The sequence below is a fragment of the Athene cunicularia genome (assembly GCF_003259725.1).
Source record: "Athene cunicularia isolate RWA chromosome 28 unlocalized genomic scaffold, athCun1 chr28_part2, whole genome shotgun sequence".
NCBI lineage: Eukaryota > Metazoa > Chordata > Aves > Strigiformes > Strigidae > Athene > Athene cunicularia.
This window is the reverse complement of record NW_020799140.1, coordinates 1934108-1951537: the sequence shown is the minus strand read 5'-3', so window position 1 is coordinate 1951537 and position 17430 is coordinate 1934108. Positions and strand designations below refer to the sequence as shown.

Here is a 17430-nt window from a genome sequence, read left to right as displayed (position 1 = left end):
CCCCCCCAAGACAGGGGACGGGCTGGGGCACGCGTGGAACGAGTTGTCTGGAGTCGAGGGGTGGGTTTGCGCTTTTCTGTGTCAGAACTAAATAGTTAGATCGGACTCGCCCACCTTGCACCCGCGGTCGCCTCTCCCCGTGGCCGGTAAAGCGCAGACTTGAGCCGGGCTGCACGGCTCTTTGCCGGAGGTGCCTGAAGTCCTGATCAAAAAAAAAAAAAAAAAAAAAAAAAGGTGCCTTCAGGTAAACTGAAACTTTATGGCTTATGTTGGTCAACGTTAAAAACCCCTGGAGCACATCACATTCCCCAAAAGATTTTTATTATACCAAGTTCTGCTTTATCGGTTAAAACCCGATGTTCTTCATGTGCAAAGTGGTTTTCAGTTGTATTGCTCCATCCCAAAGGTTTCTTTTCTCTGGCAACTTCTTGGTTTGCAGAGGAGACGGGACCAGTTTGTTGCTGCCTGGAGATGTTGGTCCCTCCCAGCCGTGAGGGATCCCCACAATCCGTCCCGGCCACGCAGGCTCGGACAGGGTTGGGGACAATGAGGCACCGGGGTGACAAACAGCCCAAGCTCCAAGCTCCTGTCGCCGGCCCTGGCTGCAGTGATGCTCTAATATGGCAAAGTTATTTCTAATAATAAATAAATCCAGGTCAGCTATACAGAGAGCAATGTCAAGGAATTTAAATCCCACAAGAAACAATTTCTGATTTAAGGCAAATCTGGGACTCTGCATGCTTGAAGTGCTGCTGTCTGAGGGAGACAAGACCAGAGGGGTTGTTCTGGCCACCCCGGGGTGGCCCCGGCTGGGGGCGACCGAACCCCTTGGTGAGAGGGGCCATGGCAGCCCCCACAGCTGCTGCTTGTGCACCTCGGGGCCTTGGTGGGGCTGCTCCAAAGAGCCGGGGACATCCCTCTGCTTCATCTCTTCCACTTGTCAGCCGTCTCCTAACGGGACAGACACGACCCCAGCCTCATTCATCCCCATAACCTCACCACGGGGCTGGTGGGGCTGATTTAAGTATCCCCATTGCTCCTTGCAGGTGGGTAGTGGCAGTCACTTCAGGGATGAACACAGAAAGGCACTTTAGTTTACAAAAAGAAAGGGAATGTATCATCTTTCTTGTAGGCTTCTTTAGAAACAAGATCGTTCTTGCTGTTGTTTGCCCTGACGTCATTAGTCTTCAGAGTTAACAGCCAGCTTGTGGGTACAGACAGCCCCTACCTCTCTGTGCTCTCTTGTAGCCTCTTTGCAAGCATCAGCGGATGCTCTAGTCCCAGATTTAGAGCTGGGTGAAGCTTTCTGATGTGAGAACCTGGCAATAGGTGCGGACAGACATCGCTGCAAAGCTCGGCTTAATGATCTTTCCATCGTACAGAAACATTTCACTTAAACCCTCTCATCGTACAGAAACGTTTCATTTTAAACCCTCCCTTTCTCCAGCTCCCCAAAAGTGGCATCGGGTTTGTTTCGTGGCAGGTTTTAGGAGAAATGTGATCCGTGTTTTCCGTTTGCTCTTGTGTAAGTCGGGAGGGGTGCAGGTCGGGGCAGGCGGCGTGTGCCGGCCGGGGTGCCGGGGGAGGAAGGCACGTGCGTCCCAGCTGGGGCACCCCAGGCACCTCGCTGTGGGCTGGAAATGTTTCAGCTTTCCTGGAAACCATTACAAATTTCACAGAACAAACAAACAAACAAAGATTCCAAATTAGAAGGGGTCCGACCGGAAAAACTGCAGAGAGAAATCCTGTTTATACCGATGTTTGTGGAAAAGCACCGTGAAGCAAACAACAAGTCAAGCTGATTGACTGACAGGCGGGGAGGTAGCTTGGATGGGGGAGACTTGCTTGGGTTTGGGGCCAGATTAAAGCTAAACTGACACTGTCTGCTGGGGATGGCGGGTCTGACCCGGAGCGGAGCAGGAGGAACGTCCCCCCCGACCCCGTGAGATGGTTTGGGGCTGGACCCAGCCTGAGTGGGAGCCGCTGGCTCTGCCCGCTGCCCCGGGAGGAGAGCGGTGTGGTGCCCGTGCTCTGGGCAACAAGCAGTGAGGGCTGTGAGCACACGAGCCACGCTCGGATTGAATCAACAAAAAGGAAAAAAAAAAAATCCCCAACGTTCAAAATGGGGTGACACAGCACCACAGAACTCTTCTGGCCATGACACCTGGGGCCGCAGCCGTGGCTCTATATCTGAGGGGGAGAGAGCCCACCTCTGCCTCCAAAAGTCCTCTGGCCACGGCGGGAGGGGACGGAGCAGCCTGGAGCAGGGAGGAGGGAGCCCAGCCCCAGCAGCGGGGCCAGAACCGAGCGTGGAACACAACCCAGATGTGTCTGCTTTCATCCAGCTGTGCGCCTCCAGGACCCCTCTTGCGGGGCTGGGGCTCGAAAGCATTTTCAGGCCTCCCCCACGCATCTCCAGTGCAGATCCGGAGGGATACTGCTGCACAAAGGCCTTCATCTCCTCATCTCAGGACGCTGCCCGACGGCACCAGCGCCAGGGGTGTCGGAGCAGGACGTGGGGTGGGCGCATGTCAGCGTGGTGGCTCGTCCCTGACGCAGCCTGGCGAGCAGGGGGCTGCTCTCACACCGCTGGCAGCTGAGGATGCTCACAACTCACTGCACGCAGCAACTCCTCCTTCAGCAAATCCCGAGCGGTGGCACCCAGGGGCACCCCGGGGTGGCAGGCAGGGAGACTGTGGGTCCCCTCCAGCTCCAGCTGTGCCACCCACCTCGGGGCAGCTTTGGGGACACTCTGCTGGAGGAGCATGTGGGCTCCCTTGCCTGTGCTAGTCCCAGGGAGAAGGGTGAGCTCTTAAACGTACCTAAACACCGTTAAATACCCTTTGAACACCCTTAAATGTGCAGATGCAGACTGGGGTGGAGGTAGCCTCCCAGTGCTCCCCATCACCCCTGCACTGTGCTGTGCTGCGCTGGTGGCTCGTGCTGGGGATACGCTCACCCCTGGCTTTCACCCCACAGGCTCCTGCGTGGAGGGGCTGAACCCCCCGACTCCTGCCTGCTCGGCCCTTGGGGAGCAGGTCCTTTGTCCTCACAGCAGGCAGAGCTGCGGTCAGGCAGCCGTGGACCTGGGCCCCTCCATCTCCAGGTGTCTCTCAGGGCCCAGGCAGGCGCTGGAGGCAGGGCTAACTCGCCCTTAGGCAGCCTCACTCACCTTCTGGGCTGGTTCCTGGAGAGGCTGGGAGATTGTGGAGACAGTCCAAACTCCTCAGGGCAAAGCCCTGAGTAACTAAGCGAGGCCCTGCCCTGCACAGGAGTTCGGATCCATCACCTCCAGATGTCCCTTCTGACCTCCACCACCCCACCAGCCCCGGAATGCCCTCCCAGTTCAGCAGGTAACTCTGTCGAAGCGTTACCTTAGGATGAAGGATGGGCTACAGGGCACGGCTCTCTGCGCTGCTCACCGGCTGCTTTCTCTACCATGGGTGTTGGGATTTCCTTCACTCCCTCCCCTGCTGCTGCTGCTGTCAGTCTGGACCTGCCACGCCAGTCCCACGGTGGATTGCACACCCAGGGACACCCCCAGAGGGTCTCTCTGCAGGAGCCAGTACCAGGAACGATGCGAGGGCGAGCAGGTGAACACAGCTCATTTGTGCCACCTCCTCTTCCTAAGTGTGGAGGAAGAACAGCACTAACGTGCACGCCGGGGCTAACGCGATGTTAGCCTGATTGTACTTGCTATGCTCAGGAACCACCTAAAATCAGTGATTGGCTTCTCCTTAAATTAAAAAAAAATAAAATAAAATACAATTGCGAAGGAGAGGTGAGAACCCTTGCAAGGCCGCAGGAGGCACGCTGAGCTGCTGATGCTGCAGCACCTCCCGTGGCTGTGCCATGTCTCCCTTGGTTGTGGCTCCTCTCTGCGCTCCCCATCCAAGCAGAGCTTCGCCCTGTTGGAAACCAGGATGTTGTGTTGCAACGTGAGTGCTGGACACGCTGAAGAGACCAGAAAAAAGAGGCAAAGCTGTTTTGGGGAGGTGTGTAGGTGCCCCTTCTAAAGCAAGCCATGCTGGGACAGACCGCCTAGGGCGCAGCTGAAGACATTTGCAGAAGCTGCTCTTGGCGTGGGGTGTGCAGGGAGACAACGGCCACAGGACATGGAGAGATCGGAGATCTGGAGAGGAGAGGCTTAGTGCTCCCTGAATGGCTGGTTCATTCCTTCTCTCTTCCTAGTGTTTGTTTTTGCAAGTATTAATATGCTGGGACTGTTTTCCTTAGCGCGCATCGGGGTCTGGAGGGTTTCGCTGCGGGTCTGGGATCTGGGTGACCTTGTCCCATGAGGAGATCTTCCCAGGAGGGGTCTACGGAGCCTGGCCCGTGGCTGTCACAGGTCCCCATGGCCCCAGCAGGAGCCCCAGAGGTGCCCCCACCACAAAGACCACCGGGCCCGAGCCCACAGGGTGCTGCGAGATGGTGGGTCTGGTGGGGCGGCAGCAGCGATGGGTGCTGCCGCGCTTCTCTCTGAAACGAGGAAGGGTTCACCTTGCTGCGCCTGGCTGCTCTGCAAAGCAGCATTTCATGACACTCTCCTGCTCCGCAGCCCGCAGAAGGCAACAGCTGTCCTGCCAAAAACCCAGTAGCTGCTAAACAAACAATTTAATGCAAAACAGTCTCAATGGATCAGGAGCAAACGTGCCCAAGAAAGCGTCGAAGGCATTACAGAGCCACAGCAAAAGCACATGACGTTGCAGAGGCTTTGCAGAGTGCTCAGGAAGCACAGCCTGGTACAATTTGCATCTTTTGGTTTAACTAACATTTTCCTAATGACGTGTGTAATATGGTTAGTGATACATTGCTCCCATCTATCCTGCAGTGTTTACCAAGAACCCAAATGTCACTCTGTCTGCAGTGCCTGCCTGTCCCCACACCTCACCCCGCCGTATCTAACAGGGTTGGTACCAGCACTTTCTGCCTAAAAATCAAGGGGCAGTGGAATCCAGACGGTAACTGGGAGCCTCTGGCTCGTGGAGGAGGTTGTGCCTGTCCCTGTGCCACAAACCTTCCCAGCACAGACCCGGGACGCAGCGAGCAGGGTTACCCAGAACAGACCTGCATGCAGGAGGAGGGGGAGGCACAGGCAGGAGCAGCACCCAGGCAGTCTGCCCACTGCAAAGGATGGCGATCTGTGAAAAAGGCAGTAATCCCCCAAAATGAGAGATCTGGCAGAGGAGAGCTGCGGAGTGAGCCTGCTCCCAGGCTTGGGGCCAAGACTGGCTGCTACCAGATCCCAGGGGCACCTCGCCCTGATCCCACGTGGCACCTAGAGCCTGGCTGGAGAACAGGTACCCAAGACACGACACCTCGGATGTCTTCCTTAGGCAGACATCTTAAAAAAAGCCACTAAAGGCCCTGGATCCCACATCATCTGACCCGGGGAGGGATGAGCCGCAGGTGGAGGTTGCTCTAGGCCACGTCTCGCAGCCTCGGTCGTCCCATCGACCCGCTGGCAGATGATGGAGGTCAGAGGTGTGGTCTATAGCAGGAGGAGATGTTGTGAACCACTGGGATGAAGTGAAAAATTGGAAGCAGCCAGAAAATACATGGTGCATAATGTTACACACAAAATACTACGAACAAGTGTCCATAAACACTGAGAGGGAAAAATCTAAGCAATTAAGTCATTTTAAATGTCAAATAGCCCATGGACCCCACATTTGGACATGACAGAAGAACAAAAACATAGACATTAAAAATTCCTGAAAACTAACAAAGGAATGATGATTAATTTCTCTCCGTTCCAGGGCAATCACATTATATACACACAAAGGAGTCATAAAAATTCCAGGATGACGGAACAAAATCTTTACGGAGCTCCACAGATAAAATACAACCGAACTGGAAGGACTGTGCCTGGGGCGGGCTCTTAGATACCGTGCTGGATAAAACACCTTCTGCAGAGGATGTGACTGTAAGATTACACCCGGTAAAAGTGCTGGTGAACATGAATGCCATGTCCCAGCTTGAGATGGGACAAATCCGTCTTGTTTACAGCAGTGCTTCTCCCATGCTTGCTGCAAACAGCCACAGGAGAGGCGAGCTGGGCATGGCCCCCCTGTAAAACCCAAATGCCACGGGGAAAAGGAATTGGGGATGTGGATGCATCAGTGGTAGCACAAGTAAGGACGGTGCAGAAGATGGTAGGAAGGAAACAGGTAAAGAGGTCATCATCCTAGCCCTGCTACGGCCAATTGAAAACCCCTCCTGAGCCCTAGGTAGCGGAGCTGAGCATTTAGGAATGCAAGAAAATGAAGGGATAAAGTCAAATAATTTCAGTCCAAGAGGGGGACTTCTTTCTTCATTTAAGATATTCCAAACCAAAACCACAAAGAAAATATCATTAAAAGAGGCCGCAGTGTTGCTCGGTGACTGCTCATTGGCTTTTTGTGGGATGTTTTTCATCAAAACCGGCTGTGTAGTCTGCAAAATTAATTAAGGAGGGTGCTAAGCAGTGCCAGGGGCAGAGGGGGGTTTAAGGGGCTGCCCCGTGGGCCACAGATCCCGTATGAGGAGAACGGTCCCTCTGAGAGCAGCAAACACCCACCCTGGGTGGTCCCCCGGGACAGGCAGCCACAGAGCAGCAGCCACCCGAGGTCGGGGCCCAGCACGGCAGCGCCGCTGGCTGCGTCCTGAGCCGTCCCGTCCTCGCTGGAGGCTGCAGCCCCGCTCCCAGCCCGCTCCTAATTCACTCTCTGCAGCCCAGAGGGGTGAACCCGGCTGGTGGGGACATCGTTCCCTTCTCCTAATGGGCTGTGAAACTTCAGCATGCTCAGGATACCCAGAGTCCTGTCTGGGAAAAGATATGGAAAAAAAAAATGCGGGATTTGTGGTAAAATGGTGTGAAAGAGCTTGGGAAATGGCAAAATGCATCACAGTAAGAGAGGGGTGAAACAAGAACACAGGGCACACTTGTTGCCCATGGTGCTGGGGACCAGGCACGGCTGCAGAGGTGTCTGCACCCCGGTAGGTCCCTGGGCACCCCGCGTCCCCACCTGGCCCTGGCCGGCGATGGCAGCAGCCTTGCGCCTTCCCCGTCCCAGTCCCCCGACTTCCCGGCCAGGAGAGGTGTGCCGGGCGAGAGCCATGGCAACTCTTACACAGAGTGTCAACAAAAATCAGCAAAATAATGACTTTCTCATTGAAATCTCCAAGGAAGGAAAAAGGCTTCAGGCCAGATCTGCCTGCCATAAAATACGCTTTAAAATTTTTCAGCGGATGCTGAAGCAGAGCTAAGGCGAGAGGCTGCTCCAGCTCAGCCACATCCCAGCCTGCCGGGAGTAAGAGCTGGGAGAGCCATGGGCAGGGGCTGCCCAGTGCTCCCGCAGTGCTGGGAGACACGGCACGATGCAGCAGTTGTGCCAGTCCCTGCGCTCGAGCTGCCTCACCTTGGCCACACCAGCCCAAGGACGGCCGGATCTTGGCCCGGAGAGGTGCGAGAGGGACACCTTGGATGAATCTTATTTTTTCATTTGGCATATATGTTGAAAAACTATTTTCTTTTAAACCCAAATCCAGTGATTTCAAAAAAAAAAACTTTTTTTTTTTTTAATGGAACAATTCAGCTAGAAGGCAGTTTTCTATTCTGGGTGTGAAATGCTCCTCCTTCACAGGCTGTCAGGGACAGTTCTCCACCTCTTCCGCGAGCAAAGGCAACCCTCCCGCCTCGCGGCTCAGCAGGGACTCAATTACACATATGAAGCTGACCCGGCCAAAACGCAGCCCAGAAGAGTTTGACACAAAGTTGGGAACCCGCCAAGAAATTCCTAATTGAAAGTGGTTACTGAAACGTCTATCAGTGGGGTCTCCGCCTGGTGAACCCTCCTCTGTCACTGTGAATTATGAGCATGCTCTGGTTTGAAATGAGGCAGAGTAAATCTAATCATATTTTTATGAGCCCTTTTTCCTCTTGCTTTGGGCACATGCTGTGCAGCAGAAGAGCGGTGGCTTTGCCTTTTTCCATATCTACCTCCTTTCTTCGAGTAAATGTCAGATTATTAACAGATTAAAAGTTCGAGTTGCAATAAACCGCACTCCCAAAAGCGAGTTGCAGCTGCGGGCTGGGCAGCGATGGGCAGGCAGGAGGACAGATGTGGTTTCCAGCAGCACGGACTCTTGTCCCTCACTTCTCCCTGTAACATGGGTCTGATGGGACACTTGGAAGGGGTCGGGACACGGAGCTGCTGGGGGACACCAGCCACGCGGGTCGCTCCTCAGGGGCTGAGCAGGGTTGTTGAGAATTGAAGCGAGAAGTGCCGTCACGTCGCCGGTGCTGCCGTGGGGTCTGTCTCGCTGCCTGGCAGCAGCACTGCCCCAGACACCTGCATTTCTCCCAATTCCACCTGAGCTTGGACCACCACGACCACCGCCGAGCCACAGTGGGCAGCCCCCAGCAATCCCCAGGGGTCTCCAGGACCTTGCCCAGGGCTCCGCTCCTGAGCAATAATGAGCCACTATAAAGCATCCTGCCTGCTGCTGAGCTATCTCCAAAGAGTTGTTTCACACCTCCTTAGGCGTGAAGGTCACAGACCAGATGTTCCCCATCAGCAGTCAGATCCTAGTACATTTTACACCGGATTTAAGCCCTGTAGTCAAACTGCCTTCGTTTTCTCAGAGGCGAGTGATACTCGTCTTGGAGCTGTATTTGTCTGGGAAGGGAAGGGGATGAATGCTGATGCACAAGGAGCAGGATCCTTGGGATATAGAGCAGAGCCTGCCTTCCTGAGGACTTTTCCAAAATAATTGTGGACAGGTAGAGGTGCCTGGCTCTGGAAGACACTGAGCTGACCGGCCAGCACACCTCAGGGTACCAGGTACCACAAGCAATCTTGTTTCATCGCCCACCCTGGCAGAACAGGGATGCTCAGAGCTTCAGCAGCCCACACACTGACAAGGACCTGAGCTCTTACAATGCCACAAGAAATGGCCCAGCTGCACGTGGGCTCCTTACTGGAGGTCCCCCACTGGGAACAGTCCTTATGCCACCAGGCACCCACAGCCACGGGGACCCTGGGGATCTGGTCTTGCAGCTTCATCTCTGGTGCTGGAACCACAGCAAAGCAGAGGCAGAGAAGACAGGTCTGTGACCCTCAGGCACATCCAGGGGAGAGGAAGAGCTTTAGATAATATCTCTTTGGACACCAGCAGCCTCAGACCTCGGCCTCATAGACTCACCTGCAGTCATGGGCTTGGGGGTGCGAGTCAACCACCGCGACTGCAACCACTGCAACAGGATCAGCGTTGGTGGCACAGGGAGCAGCGTAAGGACATTGTCCTGGCACTGCCCAGGGAAAGCAGAGGAGGGGCCACTCTCACAGACAGATTTATCTAATGCCCTCAATGCTGTCGAACACAATAGCCTAATCTCCACGACATGTGCTCTCCAAGGAGGACTGTGTTAGCATCACTCTCACCAGCCTAATAGGAAACGTCTCAAAGAACGGCGCCGAGCCCAAGCCAGTCAAACCAGCCCAGGAGGTGCTTTGGGTCCTGCTTCCTCCCGTTTCCATAGCAATAACCCAAGTCCTGATCAGACAGCCCAGTCACTGACAACGAGACAAACACTAGAGAGGAGGGATCTGTTACAGAATGTGTGAGGAGTTGCTCCAGGACTGTTATCTCCTTGCAAAGAAATCTCATACCAAAGCTGTTGCTTTGTGCTTGCTTGTAAAGAAATGCCAAAGCAAGGAGCTGCTGCCAGTGCCTGACTGACCATTTAGCCATACATAGAAAGAGATGACTGGGCTCCTTTGGGAAAAGTCACATATTTTTGAGAATCAAAGACTAGGGAGAGGTCCCACTCCCTGGAAACAGTGACCAGGAGCCACGGTGCTGGTGTGTGGCTGGTGGTAGGAGGGAGAGAGCTTGGTTTGGAGCAGGGCTCCTCATGCAGGTCAGGAATGCATCACAGAAACATCCTCCAACATTCAGGTCCTGCCACAGCACAGACCAAAGGGTTGCCTCCCTCCAGCCAACATTTCTGCTGCAGAATTCCTTTTGCCAAATGCCTGGGCAACAGCCCTTGTGCAGGCAGTCTGTACCACCCTCAGCCCAGCTGAGGTGTTTGGGGAGCTCAGGTTGGGAGCTGCAGGTCCAGAGAGATTCAACAGCCATCCACGTCCTTAGTACAGATCCTCGTGGGGACCCTGTGGCTCAGCCCTGGCAGCCTGTCAGGCCACATCCACTCTTCAGCACTAAGAGAGGGTGTTGGGGAACCTGTTCAATTCCTCCTGGCAAAGCAACACGTGAAGGACTCACCTGCCCCTGGGTGCTGGTGGCCGTGCCCAGGAGGGCTCAGCCCAGGAGCACTGCTCACTCCTCCCTCCCTCCCCATTACATTCCAGCCGGGTATAATCCTTTAAAAGGCACGTAGCTGGTCTCAACGTGTGGCCATCCTGCATTACGGACCTGCTGTGCGGCTCCAGCTCTGGCTGAGGGTTTGCAGCTGGAGCTGCCTGCACAACCAGGCTTTTGACTCCGCTGTCGGTGCTGGGAGAGCTGCTGGGGCAGAGGGGGTTCACTTCAAAGCTGTTCTGCCTCTTATAAAATCCCATGCCACGGAAATGGGGATGCCTGGAATTTACAGATGCCTGGCAGGTCTGCAAATAAAACATTCAGATCAGTTGGCTGGCTTAGGGTTTTTTTTAAAGTGTTGATATTATGGTGACATATGGAAGCACCAGCTTAGAGCAGAGCCTTGCACTGCACGTGCTGAGGCAGGTTTTGCCCCAAAGAGCTGTGAAGCAGCTAAAGAGAAGGACCCTGTGCGTTGTGACGGAGGAATAACCCAGCCTTTGAGCTGAACTGAGCCACGTCCTGGCTGTGACACTCAGTGACCTGAGGCAGGTCTCTAGCAGCTGAGGTGCAGGCATTTAAAGAACCCTCAAGTGTAAAAGCAAAGCTGGGAGATCCTGAGATCCTGCCCGCCCTTAAAAGACACAGGAGCAGGCTGCACTTGTGCTCCAAGTCAACAGCAATGCAAAATACAATGGATTTGCTTAAATCCCCAGCACAGACCACAGCCAAAGCAACCTGCCCCCAGGACAAACACAGCAGGAGCCTGTTATCTCCCTTCCTCAATGTGCCTCTGTTCCCAGCAGAGTCTTCCCCCAGGGCCTACAAACCCCAACGTGTGGCCAGCCCTCCGCTTCCCCATCCTGGCACAGGATCCTGGCACACGGGCCAGTCTGTCCTGCTCCTGCTCCTCGCCCTTTGGCCATCGCTGCTGGCGCCGGGAGATGGTCAGTGGGGCGTGGGGGTTGCTGGTGCTGCAGCAGGGACAGATGAGCATCCCTGGGGTCACCTTCAGAGGGCAAATCTCTCCTGACTGTAGGAAGGTGTCTGGACAAGACGTGTTTTAAAATACCATTAAAAAGAACGCACCCAGACAGGCGACTGAACCAACAGGGAAAGCAATTTGCTCCATATTTATACTCCAAAAAAGGGATTTCAGATCCAGCCTTTCCTAGCCCTCTGGGCTAGCATCTACCTCCCTCTCTGCAGAGCATGCTGCTCCTGCCAGACAAGCCCTGCACACCGGCTCCACAGCCAATAAATCCTCTTCTACATTAAACATTGCGGGTCTCAATTAATTAAATGAGCACAACAACCACAGTCCCCTCAGCAATTAGAGAAGTGGCTGAGTAATTAGATGGAATGTTAATTTAATTTCCAGGAGGAGGAAAGAAAAAGAAAGAAAGGAAAAGAAGAAGTAGCAAATGGGATTACATTTGACAAGAGGGAAATTAAAAGTCACTTAATCATAGAGCAATTAAAGTTCCCCAAACTATGTAGCTAGAAAAAAAAAATAAAAAACAACCCAAACCTGGAAGGACAGGACCACCAGCACAGTTTGTGAAGGATGCTCGCCCAGGTAAAACACGGGCTGAAGGCCCATGTGTACATGGATTTGTATAACACCCACTCTAGCTTAGCCTTGCCTTTCCCCGTTGTTAGGGAAGTGGGAGAAGGCTATTGCCTTGCAAACAACTGCTTCATCCTGGCCATACCTTCAGATAATGCTCTTATCAGCCTTCCTCAGCTAAGTAAGATCAGTCGTCCTCTGCCAGGAGAAACAGAAATGCAAGGCGAGCAACTCACCGCAGCCCAGGGGCCGTGCTGCAGGGAAACTGGGGCTGGTGGCCCAGGGCACAGACAGGCAGAGTCACCCCCAGCGCGGGCAGCTCCAGGGCTGGGGGCCACCCCACACCAGCACCAGACTCTGAGCACAGCATGTGCCCAACCAGCGGGTTGTCTCATCCCTGCATTTTTTTCCCCACGTGTTTCTGATTTAAATATTGTTTTCCAACCGTTTGGAGCATCAACAGGTACCAGGTTTCACTCAGGACCATTCTGAGAGACCACGAGCAGTCCCGTGACAAGCAATCGCCCTGAGCCCAACCCAGGGTTTGCTAGAAAGAGTGGAGACTGAAGTGGAAAAATCCCTGGCCTTGGGCATAAGACATAGGCAAGATATTCAGCATCAAATCTGTCAGAGGGCTGACAGCCCCCATGAGGTCTGGTGTCACCAGAGGGGCTGGAGCACCCCAGCCCACCCCTTTCCCTTTCCTGACCTGCCTTTCGGGGCAGCACACCTGAGATAACACCTTCCCCAGCCCCTCCATGCTCAGTGAGAAGCAGGGGTGGGTGCCAGGCTCTTGGGTGTGATGAAGCTGTCTGAGTTCAGCTCCCAGAGGCCTCCTGCCTTATCCCAGCCTGCGGCGAGGTTTGGAGATAAAGGTAGGTTTGTTTGGTTTAATTAGAGCTGGCATGGCAGAGCGTCTTGCTGCCAAGGGCTGACAGGCAGATTAATTAATCCGCTCACCGTTGTCACTGGGAGACAGCTCCTCAGCAGTAAAGTGGGGGGAAGCCTGAGGAGAAACAGAGAGCCTCAGCATCGCAGCAAAGCCAGCGGGGAGAGGGGATGGAGGGAGATGTTTCCTCCCTGTTGATGATTTTCTCCTTTTCCCCTCCCAGGGCTCAAACCTCCTCCCACCCGAGTGCCTCGCCAGGGCTCTGCAGCTACGCTGACCTGTGAAAGTCAGGACTCCTTTAGCTACAGAGCTGAAGGACTCGAACCCTCCACCACAAAACCATTTAGGACTACAGCAGGGGTTTTGCAGAGGGTAAAACAGGGAGTTAATGCCCCTGCAGACCTTTGGGAAGCAGCAGATGGTTTGCTAGCACTAGAAGTCTGATTTTATTACAGAAAGCCATGTGAAATAAAGCAGAGCAGAAGCCTCGTGCTTTGCCGTGCCTCCAGCCGGCGAGCAGCCCGCCAGGCTGCAAACGCCTGTGCTGATTCCAGTACCCACAACTCACTGGCTTTTAATTACGATGTGGTGCATTCACAGCAATCCAGGAGGAAAAGAAACTATTTTCCACCAAACAGCTGTCTGAAACGCTGTTCGAAGGCTGGAAGCAATCACAGCAGGCAGTGAATGGAGGTGTAACAGCAGCTCGGAGCACTGGACTGTCACTCAGCGGGGAGTTGGATGTTCCCAGCTCTGCCAGCATGTCTCCTGCGTGGGGCCGGCTGCTTCCCATCTCCAGCAGCCTGTCCTGCATGCCGATGGAGCAGGTGTGCAGACAGGGAGGATCATGGCTGCAGCAGGTACAGGCTTGCTCAGGAGAAAAGAGCAGTAGGAGAACTGGGACTGAGTCCTTGGGAAGGCTCAGGATGAACAGTTGTGGTCACTCGTGCTCAAGAAAAATATTGGGGAAACTGGGATGGATGAAGAGCAACTTGGAGTCAGAAGAAATAGTGTGTCCAGCTTGCAGGCAAGGACTATGGGAGCTGGACTTTTTCGCCTGGAAATCAAGGACTGAGGAGGTAGGATGGAGGGATGTAAACACCCTTGCAGGCCAGAGAGACTGTGGAGAGAGAGGAGCGTGATTTAGGCTAAAGATGAACCTTTTCTCTGCTGTAGATGAGCACTACTTGGCTGTGTATATACCCGGAGGATGGCTCCCAGACTCTAGGGAGATAGAAACAGCTTTGCTAGGCAAAAGCCTAGCTGCTTTGGGGTAAGGCCATGTGATATATGAACTCCAGACACGGGCCATTTCCCCTCCATGGGTTCCTCTGCGCATCCCCAACATGCTCCCCACAGCAGTACCTGCACCCAAGCTGTCCCACTGCAGAGAGTATTCCCCAGCTTCACTCCAACCTTTCTCTTGGCCTCTGGCAGAGTGTTGTCTCAGTCTGGCTGGAAAAAAAACAGGTTTAGGAAGATAGAAGAACAGCAACTCCAGCAAGCGCTGCTGCATCCCCCTTCTCCGGATCACATCCCCAACTCCCCTCCCCGTCCCCCATCATCATCCAGCCTCTTTTGGCTCCCCAGATCTCTCCCTGCAGACCCCTTCCCCACCCCAGCATGCTGGGGACAGTCAGAGACAGATCTCTGCCCTTCCAGGCCTCCTGTCCCCCACACCTGGGTCCACAATCCTGCCTGGACTTGGTGTTAACCCCCACCATGTCATAGGGGCATCAGGAAAGCTCACGAGGAGTGTCTCTGGAGGGGGGAATTGTTTTATATACACTGCAGTCACTCCCAACATGTGGCTTTGCTGGGTGCTGCCCACTTTTAAAGCACACAAACTGATGGAGAACAAGCACCAACACATTGCCAGGCATGAGACAGCCAGTATTTACTCTTAAAAGAGTAAATGAGTGTGAAAGCCATGTCTCCTGCTAAGGTATGAAGGTCTGGCCTTTGTCGGCGAGGCCATGCTGCCGGAGGGGGGGCTTGGGTGGGTGCCAGGCTGGGCTGCTCCACCTGGCTACGTGCAGGCGAGGGGCCAGGCCCTGTCCTGCATCCCTCAGCGATGCCCTGCCTTCCTGCCCCACCATCCCCAGCAACCTCGCAGGCGAAGGGCAGAGATGAGAAACTCGCTGCCTGCTCCACCAGAAGGCTCAGAGATCCCCCAGCAGATCTGCCCGGATCATAACAATCCAGAAAAAGAGCAAAGAGGACTTTTGCCTTGCAGAAAGGTGTCCTCACTTTGCAAAACAGAGACGCTTCACTTCCCCAATTCCCCATGTCTCCTCAGGCAGCTCCCGTGTCACCCCAGCTCACCCAGAGCAGGACGCTGTAAAAATTAAGCATTTGCTCCAAGTCTGTCCCCTTTTCTGTGAGCCCCCGGGGGTAACGCACATGATCTGCTGCTCCCGGGGTTTTGCAGAGGTTGCATAAGCCCTGCGTGCCTCGGGGATGCTGCTGCCCTTTAGTGTTTATTTGCTTAGCAGTAATTATAGTGGTGTAATTATAATCAGCACTCGTTTACATAAAGAATCACTTTGCTCAGCTTCTGGGCCTCCCTGCTCTTTGAGCCATGTGCCAAGACAAACCTTGGGAGTGCAAAAATTAACATGACACTAGGTCCAGGGAAATGGAAAATAGGAGGGAAAGAGGGTGAGGCCCCCCCCCCCAGCCAGCTTGGCCCACGTTCCCCTCTGGATGGGAAAGCTGGGAGCGCTGTGGTGTTTACATGCACTGTCAAGGGGAATGGTGCAGCTACACTGCGCCTTTTAGTTGTGAATTAACAGCCAGCCAGCTCCATCCCAGCGATTAATGGGTTTGTACAGACCAGCAGGAGCATTGCTGTTGTGCTTGCTCCTTGCTACCTATAAAAACCAAACATGTTTACGTGGGATCAAGCATAAGGATGAGTCAAAACTCACCTTTTTGGGTGCGTGCAGCATCTAGAGACGTCAACTTAGGACAGGTTAAAAAAAAAAAAAAAAGTCCAGAGACACAAGCTCATCCTGAGTTTTCTTCCTTCCCTGCAGCAAGCTGACTTGGCTTTACTCCTGAGAAATCAAAGAAAAGTCTGTAAGTATTAGATTGATTTTCAAAACAGGTCCCATCTGAGCTTTTTAAATAAGACCCAGGTTTTCAAGTAACTCAGTACAGGGCTGCCGAAGACAGCAGCAAGGGAAAAAAACTTTTCATCCACAAAAACTGTGAATGAAAATATTTGCATTTTCTTCCTCTGTGCTTTCAAGGCTTGGTTTAAAAAAAAAAAAAAATCTTTCATTTGAGAAAACAGCTTCTCTGAATATTTAAGGGGAAAAAAAAAGTAATCCAAAAGTTGGCTGATCTATTCCAAAACTCAATAGGTGAGAATAAAGCCGGTAACTAAAAAAATTTCATTTTTAAAATCAGATGCTTTGATAAGCATTTGGGGAGCTCCTGTTGAAAAGCAGCTGTATTTGGAGGGTTTAGACTGCTGCTACACAGACACTCATCCTAGTCAATTCTTGCCCTCACTTCTTCAGATAAAAAAACTAATCTGAGGTTTTTGGCAGATCTATGAAAGTTAGGAGCACGTGGACACCAGGGATGGATGGTGTGGCATCAACACATCTGCACACTGTCATGTGCTGGGAGAGGAGCATCCACTTCCCCAGCAGAGCCAGACTCTCCTGCAGCCTTGGCCGTGTCTCTCGGCTGTTTTTCTGGACAAGACTGCATGAGTCCAGACATTGCATGTGCTGGGGCTACACTGCTCAAAATCAAAAAGCATTTATTCCCTCTACCAGGCTCCAAGTGTAGTCTGAGCCTGCTTGTCCTGGAGAGCATGCTGCCCTGTTCTGCCTGGAGACAGACTATCCCAGAGTTTTGTCTGGGCTAAGAGTTATTATTCCTGGGGAGGGTCAAAGCCCACTTCTTCAGTCCTCTCGCTTCTTCCCCTTCTCCAGGATTCCCAGATTTTTTTAAGTGTTTCCCCAGTGCTAACTGCAAATGACTTGTGCCACTTAGAGAACCTACACCCTTTCCAGCATCACCCCCTCGCCCTGCAGCCCTGCTCAGGCACAGAGTAGGTGAGAGGCTGAAAAAGGCAGCAACAGCAGCAGCTCTGCCCTCCATCCCGTCCTGCTGAATTCTCGTTTGCCTCTGCCATTTCAGAGGTGAGCTTCCCACCACCCCTCTCCAGAGCCAACACGGTGAGACAGGACCCTGATGCCTTCACACCCTTCCCCTGGATCCCAGGAGCTCTTTGGCTTTTCTACTTCAGCAAGCCACTGACCGGGGGTATTATTTTTCCCAGGGCTTTTTCTGGGATTTAAATAGGATCCATGAGGCAGGAAGAGTCTGGTCACAAGGGAGAGGATGTCTGTGAGTGCCTGCCTCAGGAGAGCACTTGTCTGGGCTTCCTGGCTGCTCAGCCCGTGGTCTCTGGGATCTGTTCTCTGTCCCAAGCTGCAATGACAGGCCTTGCCTGGCTCCCCTGCACAGAGGGATCCTGGCAGCCATCTCGGTAGAAGTTGTCTGCCCCAAGGCCAGTCATGGGAGTTGATTTCCCTAGAAGTCATTTGTGGTTTAAGGGAAGATGTTCCCAAACCCCACTCTGCTCAAACACCTTCTCCTCCCTCTCCAGCAACATCTTTGCTGGGGGAGATCCTGGCCAACAGCC

General features: G+C 53.6%; 1 long non-coding RNA gene across 2 annotated transcripts; it reads right to left on the bottom strand.

Annotated features, from left to right (window-relative positions):
• Positions 1 to 671: 671 nt before the first annotated feature.
• On the bottom strand, positions 672 to 15954 carry LOC113489518. Of its 2 annotated transcripts, XR_003400047.1 has the most exons (4): positions 15695 to 15954; positions 14130 to 14219; positions 3375 to 3626; positions 672 to 1654 (listed from the first exon to the last, which is right to left on the bottom strand). It is a non-coding gene; the product is annotated as an uncharacterized LOC113489518 (long non-coding RNA). The 2 variants fall into 2 exon arrangements; XR_003400048.1 differs by lacking the exons at positions 14130 to 14219; positions 15695 to 15954 and adding an exon at positions 11837 to 11893.
• Between the last annotated feature and the right edge of the window lie 1476 nt (positions 15955 to 17430).